Source organism: Stigmatopora argus, chromosome 21 (assembly GCF_051989625.1).
Source record: "Stigmatopora argus isolate UIUO_Sarg chromosome 21, RoL_Sarg_1.0, whole genome shotgun sequence".
In the NCBI taxonomy this organism is placed as follows: Eukaryota; Metazoa; Chordata; class Actinopteri; order Syngnathiformes; family Syngnathidae; genus Stigmatopora; species Stigmatopora argus.
Window position 1 is genome coordinate 4410273 of NC_135407.1, and position 7659 is coordinate 4417931.

The 7659-nt window shown below is 37.2% G+C and overlaps 1 long non-coding RNA gene across 1 annotated transcript in view; it reads left to right on the forward strand.

Moving 5' to 3' along the window:
• Positions 1-1888, forward strand: part of LOC144066853 (uncharacterized) — a 2460-nt gene extending 572 nt beyond the window's left edge. The window contains exons 2-3 of the long non-coding RNA XR_013297755.1: positions 768-908; positions 1246-1888. This is a non-coding gene — a long non-coding RNA (uncharacterized LOC144066853). The remainder of the gene's footprint in view (positions 1-767; positions 909-1245) is intronic.
• Positions 1889-7659: the final 5771 nt, after the last annotated feature.

Sequence of the window (7659 nt, forward strand, 5' to 3'; positions counted from 1 at the left end):
TAGGCCTTTGGAAAAAAAGACGTAATACAGTAAAAAAATAAAAAATAAAAAATAAAACGTTAAGCTTGTGAGATCGAAGAAGCAAATTGAAAACGAAGCTGACCCCCCAAAAAGAAAGCCTGAGGTCAACTCGCGGTCACACTAGCAGTTTGTTGTCACAGCACACACTTACACACACACACACACACAATGAAAACACACAAACGTATGCCTTTTGTAATTTTTTTTAAACGCAAATGACTCATTAGTTTGAAACTATAGTGCGGACAACGATTTATTTGGAGAAATACATAAAATCACCTTTATTGTAATCCGTTTAAAAATTAAATAGTATTTCATAATATTAAAAAGCCATATTGCTTTTAGGTTAATGTTCTTAATCTTTTGTAAATAAGGGCAAACCCCTTTACTCCACTAACTTTAATTATTTCAAAACCTTTTCGTCATGCTTCGATTTTTAATTCAGATTTTTTAAATTTGAAATGTTGTCACTGGCCACTTGATTAGGTACACCTCCATAAGCTATGGATTTTTAAAAAAAAGATGACGCTCATTTAACAATTTTAAACATGATCGGTACATTAAAAAGGGTGTGCAATACTATCATTCTATTGAAATGATTATATTTAACATTCTATGGTTTGATTTTATCAAATAAAAGCCTTACGACACATGGTCATTTTTTTAACAGTTAAAAGCGTGACTGAACATGGATCTTTTTGAAAACACAAGCCTAACTATTCATGGTCTTTTTTTCTTCTTCACAGAAATAGCGTTATTATTTTGGTGAGTGGCGGCCCAGTGGGGCAAGGGTTAGCGCATCGGCCTCACAGCTTTGGGGTCCTGGGTTCAAATCCATCTGTGTGGAGTTTGCATGTTCTCCCTGGGCCTGCATGGGTTTCCTCCAGGTACTCAGGTTTCCTCCCACATTCAAATAACATGCAAGGTAGGCTGATTGGACACTCGAAATTGCCCTTAGGTATGGGTGTGAATGTGCATGGTTGTCTGTCTACTTGTCCCCTGTTTTTTTTTTTAAGCCTTACTATACACTGTCTTTTTTTTTTTAAAGAAAAAAGCCAGGTCATTTAAAAAAAGGTTTACTATACATGGTATTTTTTTATTTTTATAGCCTTACTATACATGTTCATTTTTTAAATCCTTACTATACATGATCAATTTTAATGAAAAGAGCCTGACTATGCATTTCATCTCATCTCATTTTCTGAACCGCTTTTTCCTCATTAGGGTCGTGGAGGGTGCTGGAGCCAATCCAAGCTGTCTGCAGGCCAGGGGCGAGGGACACCCTGAATCGGTGGGCAGCCGATGGCAGAGCACCAGGAGACGGACAACCAAGCGCATTGACACCCAGTGTCCAATCAGCCTACCATGCATGTTTTTGGAATAGGGGAGGAAACCAGAGTACCCGGAGGAAACCCACGCAGGCCTGGGAGAATATGGAAACTCTACACGGCCTTACTATACTATGTCGTTTTTTACGAAAAAAAAGCCTTACTATATACTATGTCATTTTTTCCAAAAAAAGCCTTACTTTATGTCGTTTTTTAGGAAAAAGGCCTTACTATACTGTCATTTTTTACGATAAACGCCTTACTATACTATGTCGTTTTTTCCCCGAAAAAAGCCTTATTATACTATGTGGGTTTTTTTTCGCAAAAAAGCCTTACTATACTATGTCATTTTTTCCAAAAAAAGCCTTACTTTATGTCGTTTTTTAGGAAAAAGGCCTTAATATACTGTAATTTTTAACGATAAAAGCCTTACTATACTATGTCGTTTTTTCCCCGAAAAAAGCCTTATTATACTATGTCGTTTTTTTACGAAAAAAGCCTTACTATACTATGTCGTTTTCTACGAAATAAGCATTACTCTACTATGTCGTTTTTTTTTCCGAAAAAAGCCTTACTATACTATGTCGTTTTTTTCCCCGAAAAAAGCCTTATTATACTATGTGTTATTTTTTCGCAAAAAAGCCTTACTATAATATGTCGTTTTTTACGAAAAAAGCCTTACTATACTATGTCGTTTTTTACGAAAAAAGCCTTACTATACTATGTCGTTTTTAACGAAAAAAGCCTTACTATACTATGTCGTTTTTTTCCCGAAAAAAGCCTTATTATACTATGTCTTTTTTAACGATAAAAGCCTTACTATACTGTCGTTTTTTCCCCGAAAAAAGCCTTATAATACTATGTGGGGTTTTTTTCGCAAAAAAACCTTACTATACTATGTCGTTTTTTACGAAAAAAGCCTTACTATACTATGTCGTTTTCTACAAAATAAGCCTTACTCTACTATGTCGTTTTTTTACGAAAAAAGCCTTACTATACTATGTCGTTTTCTACGAAATAAGCCTTACTATACTATGTCGTTTTTTTCCCGAAAAAAGCCTTATTATACTATGTGGGTTTTTTTTCGCAAAAAAAGCCTTACTATACTATGTCGTTTTTTACAAAAAAAGCCTTAATATACTATGTCGTTTTTTACGAAAAAAGCCTTACTATACTATGTCGTTTTTTTACGCAAAAAGCCTTACTATACTATGTCGTTTTCTACGAAATAAGCCTTACTCTACTATGTCGTTTTTTTACGAAAAAAGCCTTACTATACTATGTCGTTTTCTACGAAATAAGCCTTGCTATACTATGTCGTTTTTTTTCCCCGAAAAAAGCCTTATTATACTATGTGGGTTTTTTTCGCAAAAAAAGCCTTACTCTACTATGTCGTTTTTTTTCCGAAAAAAGCCTTACTATACTGTGTCGTTTTTTCCCGAAAAAAGCCTTATTATACTATGTGGGTTTTTTTTCGCAAAAAAAGCCTTACTCTACTATGTCGTTTTTTTACGAAAAAAGCCTTACTATACTATGTCGTTTTCTACGAAATAAGCCTTACTATACTATGTCGTTTTTTTCCCCGAAAAAAGCCTTATTATACTATGTGGTTTTTTTTTCTCGCAAAAAAAGCCTTACTATACTATGTCGTTTTTTACAAAAAAAGCCTTACTATACTATGTCGTTTTTTAACGAAAAAAGCCTTACCATACTATGTCTTTTTTAACGATAAAAGCCTTACTATACTATGTTGTTTTTTCCCCGAAAAAAGCCTTATTATACTATGTGGGTTTTTTTCGCAAAAAAGCCTTACTATACTATGTCGTTTTTTACGAAAAAAGCCTTACTATACTATGTCGTTTTTTTACGAAAAAAGCCTTACTATACTATGTTGTCTTTTACGAAAAAAAAGCCTTACTATACTATGTCGTTTTTTTCCGAAAAAAGCCTTACTATACTATGTCGTTTTTTTCCCGAAAAAAGCCTTATTATACTGTGGGTTTTTTTTTCGCAAAAAAAGCCTTACTATACTATGTCGTTTTTTCCCCGAAAAAAGCCTTACTATACTATGTCGTTTTTTAACGAAAAAAGCCTTACTATACTATGTCTTTTTTAACGATAAAAGCCTTACTATACTATGTCGTTTTTTCCCCGAAAAAAGCCTTATTATACTATGTGGGGTTTTTTTCGCAAAAAAGCTTTACTATACTATGTCGTTTTTTACGAAAAAAGCCTTACTATACTATGTCGTTTTTTTACGAAAAAAGCCTTGCTATACTATGTCGTTTTCTACAAAATAAGCCTTACTCTACTATGTCGTTTTTTTCCGAAAAAAGCCTTACTATACTGTCTTTTTTAACGATAAAAGCCTTACTATACTATGTCGTTTTTTCCCCGAAAAAAGCCTTATTATACTATGTGGGGTTTTTTTTCGCAAAAAAGCCTTACTATACTATGTCGTTTTTTACGAAAAAAGCCTTACTATACTATGTCGTTTTTTTACGAAAAAAGCCTTACTCTACTATGTCGTTTTTTTTTTTCGAAAAAAGCCTTACTATACTATGTCGTTTTTTTCCCGAAAAAAGCCTTATTATACTATGTGGTTTTTTTTTTTCGCAAAAAAGCCTTACTATACTATGTCGTTTTTTACGAAAAAAGCCTTACTATACTATGTCGTTTTTTAACGAAAAAAGCCTTACTATACTATGTCTTTTTTAACGATAAAAGCCTTACTTTACTATGTCGTTTTTTCCCCGAAAAAAGCCTTATTATACTATGTGGTTTTTTTTCGAAAAAAAGCCTTACTATACTATGTTGTTTTTTACGAAAAAAGCCTTACTATACTATGTCGTTTTTTTACGATAAAAGCCTTACTATACTATGTTGTTTTCTACGAAATAAGCCTTACTCTACTATGTCGTTTTTTTCCGGAAAAAAGCCTTACTATACAATGTCGTTTTTTGCAAAAAAAAGCCTTACTATACTATGTTGTCTTTTACGAAAAAAAAGCCTTACTATACTATGTAATTTTTTCCAAAAAAAGCCTTACTTTGTCGTTTTTTTGGAAAAAGGCCTTACTATACTGTCATTTTTTACGATAAAAGCCTTACTATACTATGTCGATTTTTAAGAAAAAAGCCTTACTATACTATGTCGTTTTTTACGAAAAATGCCTTACTATACTATGTCGTTTTTTACAAAAAAAAGCCTTACTTGGTCGTATTTTTGATACATACGTACATTTGATTTGATTTGATATAAAGGCGTAGCATCCCATAAGACTAGGCTTTCATTTCAAACTATTCCAGAAAATGTAGGTTTTCCTAAAGAGCAAGCTTTCCACAATACTAGTGTCCTACAAGTGCAATCAGTGGATTGCCGTCAGGTGCTTCTTGCAGCCCAACCCCCGTTGCTTCAACTGAGTCCGAGTCTGTGCTGGATGTTTCGAAAAAAAAATGCTGGCCCAACCCACAGCGGCCCTCGAGGACCCGTGTTGCAGACTCTCCAAGCCAGTCCAAGTCTTTTTCTGGACCTATTGTAAACGTTGGCCATCAAAATGCAGACTTTTGACCATTTTGACTCATTTAAGAGCACCTTTGTTGAATGATATTTTACCCATTTCATTATATGCAGCGGTGTATGATGACACTAAAGGCTTTTCATTTGATGTAAAGGTATAGCATCCCATAAAACTAAGCTTTCATTTCAAACTATTCCACAAAATGTAGGTTTTCATAAAGAGCAAGCTTTCCACAATACTAGTGTCCTACAAGTGCAATCAGTGGATTGCCGTCAGGTGCTTCTTGCAGCCCAACCCCCGTTGCTTCAACTGAGTCCGACCGAGTCTGTGCTGGATGTTTCGGAACAAAATGCTGGCCCAACCCACAGCGGCCCTCGAGGACCCCTGTTGCAGACTCTCCAAGCCAGTCCAAGTCTTTTTCTGGACCTATTGTAAACGTTGGCCATCAAAATGCAGACTTTTGACCATTTTGACTCATTTAAGAGCACCTTTGTTGAATGATATTTTACCCATTTCATTATATGCAGCGGTGTATGATGACACTAAAGGCTTTTGATTTGATGTGAAGGCATAGCATCCCATAAAACTAAGCTTTCATTTCAAACTATTCCACAAAATGTAGGTTTTCATAAAGAGCAAAGCTTTCCACAATACTAGTGTCCTACAAGTGCAATCAGTGGATCGGCGTCAGGTGCTTCTTGCAGCCCAACCCCCGTTGCTTCAACTGAGTCCGACCGAGTGTGTGCTGGATGTTTCGGAACAAAATGCTGGCCCAACCCACAGCGGCCCTTGAGGACCCCTGTTGCAGACTCTCCAAGCCAGTCCAAGTCTTTTTCTGGACCTATTGTAAACGTTGGCCATCAAAATGCAGACTTTTGACCATTTTGACTCATTTAAGAGCACCTTTGTTGAATGATATTTTACCCATTTCATTATATGCAGCGGTGTATGATGACACTAAAGGCTTTTGATTTGATGTGAAGGCATAGCATCCCATAAAACTAAGCTTTCATTTCAAACTATTCCACAAAATGTAGGTTTTCATAAAGAGCAAAGCTTTCCACAATACTAGTGTCCTACAAGTGCAATCAGTGGATCGGCGTCAGGTGCTTCTTGCAGCCCAACCCCCGTTGCTTCAACTGAGTCCGACCGAGTGTGTGCTGGATGTTTCGGAACAAAATGCTGGCCCAACCCACAGCGGCCCTTGAGGACCCCTGTTGCAGACTCTCCAAGCCAGTCCAAGTCTTTTTCTGGACCTATTGTAAACGTTGGCCATCAAAATGCAGACTTTTGACCATTTTGACTCATTTAAGAGCACCTTTGTTGAATGATATTTTACCCATTTCATTATATGCAGCGGTGTATGATGACACTAAAGGCTTTTCATTTGATGTAAAGGTATAGCATCCCATAAAACTAAGCTTTCATTTCAAACTATTCCACAAAATGTAGGTTTTCATAAAGAGCAAGCTTTCCACAATACTAGTGTCCTACAAGTGCAATCAGTGGATTGCCGTCAGGTGCTTCTTGCAGCCCAACCCCCGTTGCTTCAACTGAGTCCGACCGAGTCTGTGCTGGATGTTTCGGAACAAAATGCTGGCCCAACCCACAGCGGCCCTCGAGGACCCCTGTTGCAGACTCTCCAAGCCAGTCCAAGTCTTTTTCTGGACCTATTGTAAACGTTGGCCATCAAAATGCAGACTTTTGACCATTTTGACTCATTTAAGAGCACCTTTGTTGAATGATATTTTACCCATTTCATTATATGCAGCGGTGTATGATGACACTAAAGGCTTTTGATTTGATGTGAAGGCATAGCATCCCATAAAACTAAGCTTTCATTTCAAACTATTCCACAAAATGTAGGTTTTCATAAAGAGCAAAGCTTTCCACAATACTAGTGTCCTACAAGTGCAATCAGTGGATCGGCGTCAGGTGCTTCTTGCAGCCCAACCCCCGTTGCTTCAACTGAGTCCGACCGAGTGTGTGCTGGATGTTTCGGAACAAAATGCTGGCCCAACCCACAGCGGCCCTTGAGGACCCCTGTTGCAGACTCTCCAAGCCAGTCCAAGTCTTTTTCTGGACCTATTGTAAACGTTGGCCATCAAAATGCAGACTTTTGACCATTTTGACTCATTTAAGAGCACCTTTGTTGAATGATATTTTACCCATTTCATTATATGCAGCGGTGTATGATGACACTAAAGGCTTTTCATTTGATGTAAAGGTATAGCATCCCATAAAACTAAGCTTTCATTTCAAACTATTCCACAAAATGTAGGTTTTCATAAAGAGCAAGCTTTCCACAATACTAGTGTCCTACAAGTGCAATCAGTGGATTGCCGTCAGGTGCTTCTTGCAGCCCAACCCCCGTTGCTTCAACTGAGTCCGACCGAGTCTGTGCTGGATGTTTCGGAACAAAATGCTGGCCCAACCCACAGCGGCCCTCGAGGACCCCTGTTGCAGACTCTCCAAGCCAGTCCAAGTCTTTTTCTGGACCTATTGTAAACGTTGGCCATCAAAATGCAGACTTTTGACCATTTTGACTCATTTAAGAGCACCTTTGTTGAATGATATTTTACCCATTTCATTATATGCAGCGGTGTATGATGACACTAAAGGCTTTTGATTTGATGTGAAGGCATAGCATCCCATAAAACTAAGCTTTCATTTCAAACTATTCCACAAAATGTAGGTTTTCATAAAGAGCAAAGCTTTCCACAATACTAGTGTCCTACAAGTGCAATCAGTGGATCGGCGTCAGGTGCTTCTTGCAGCCCAACCCCCGTT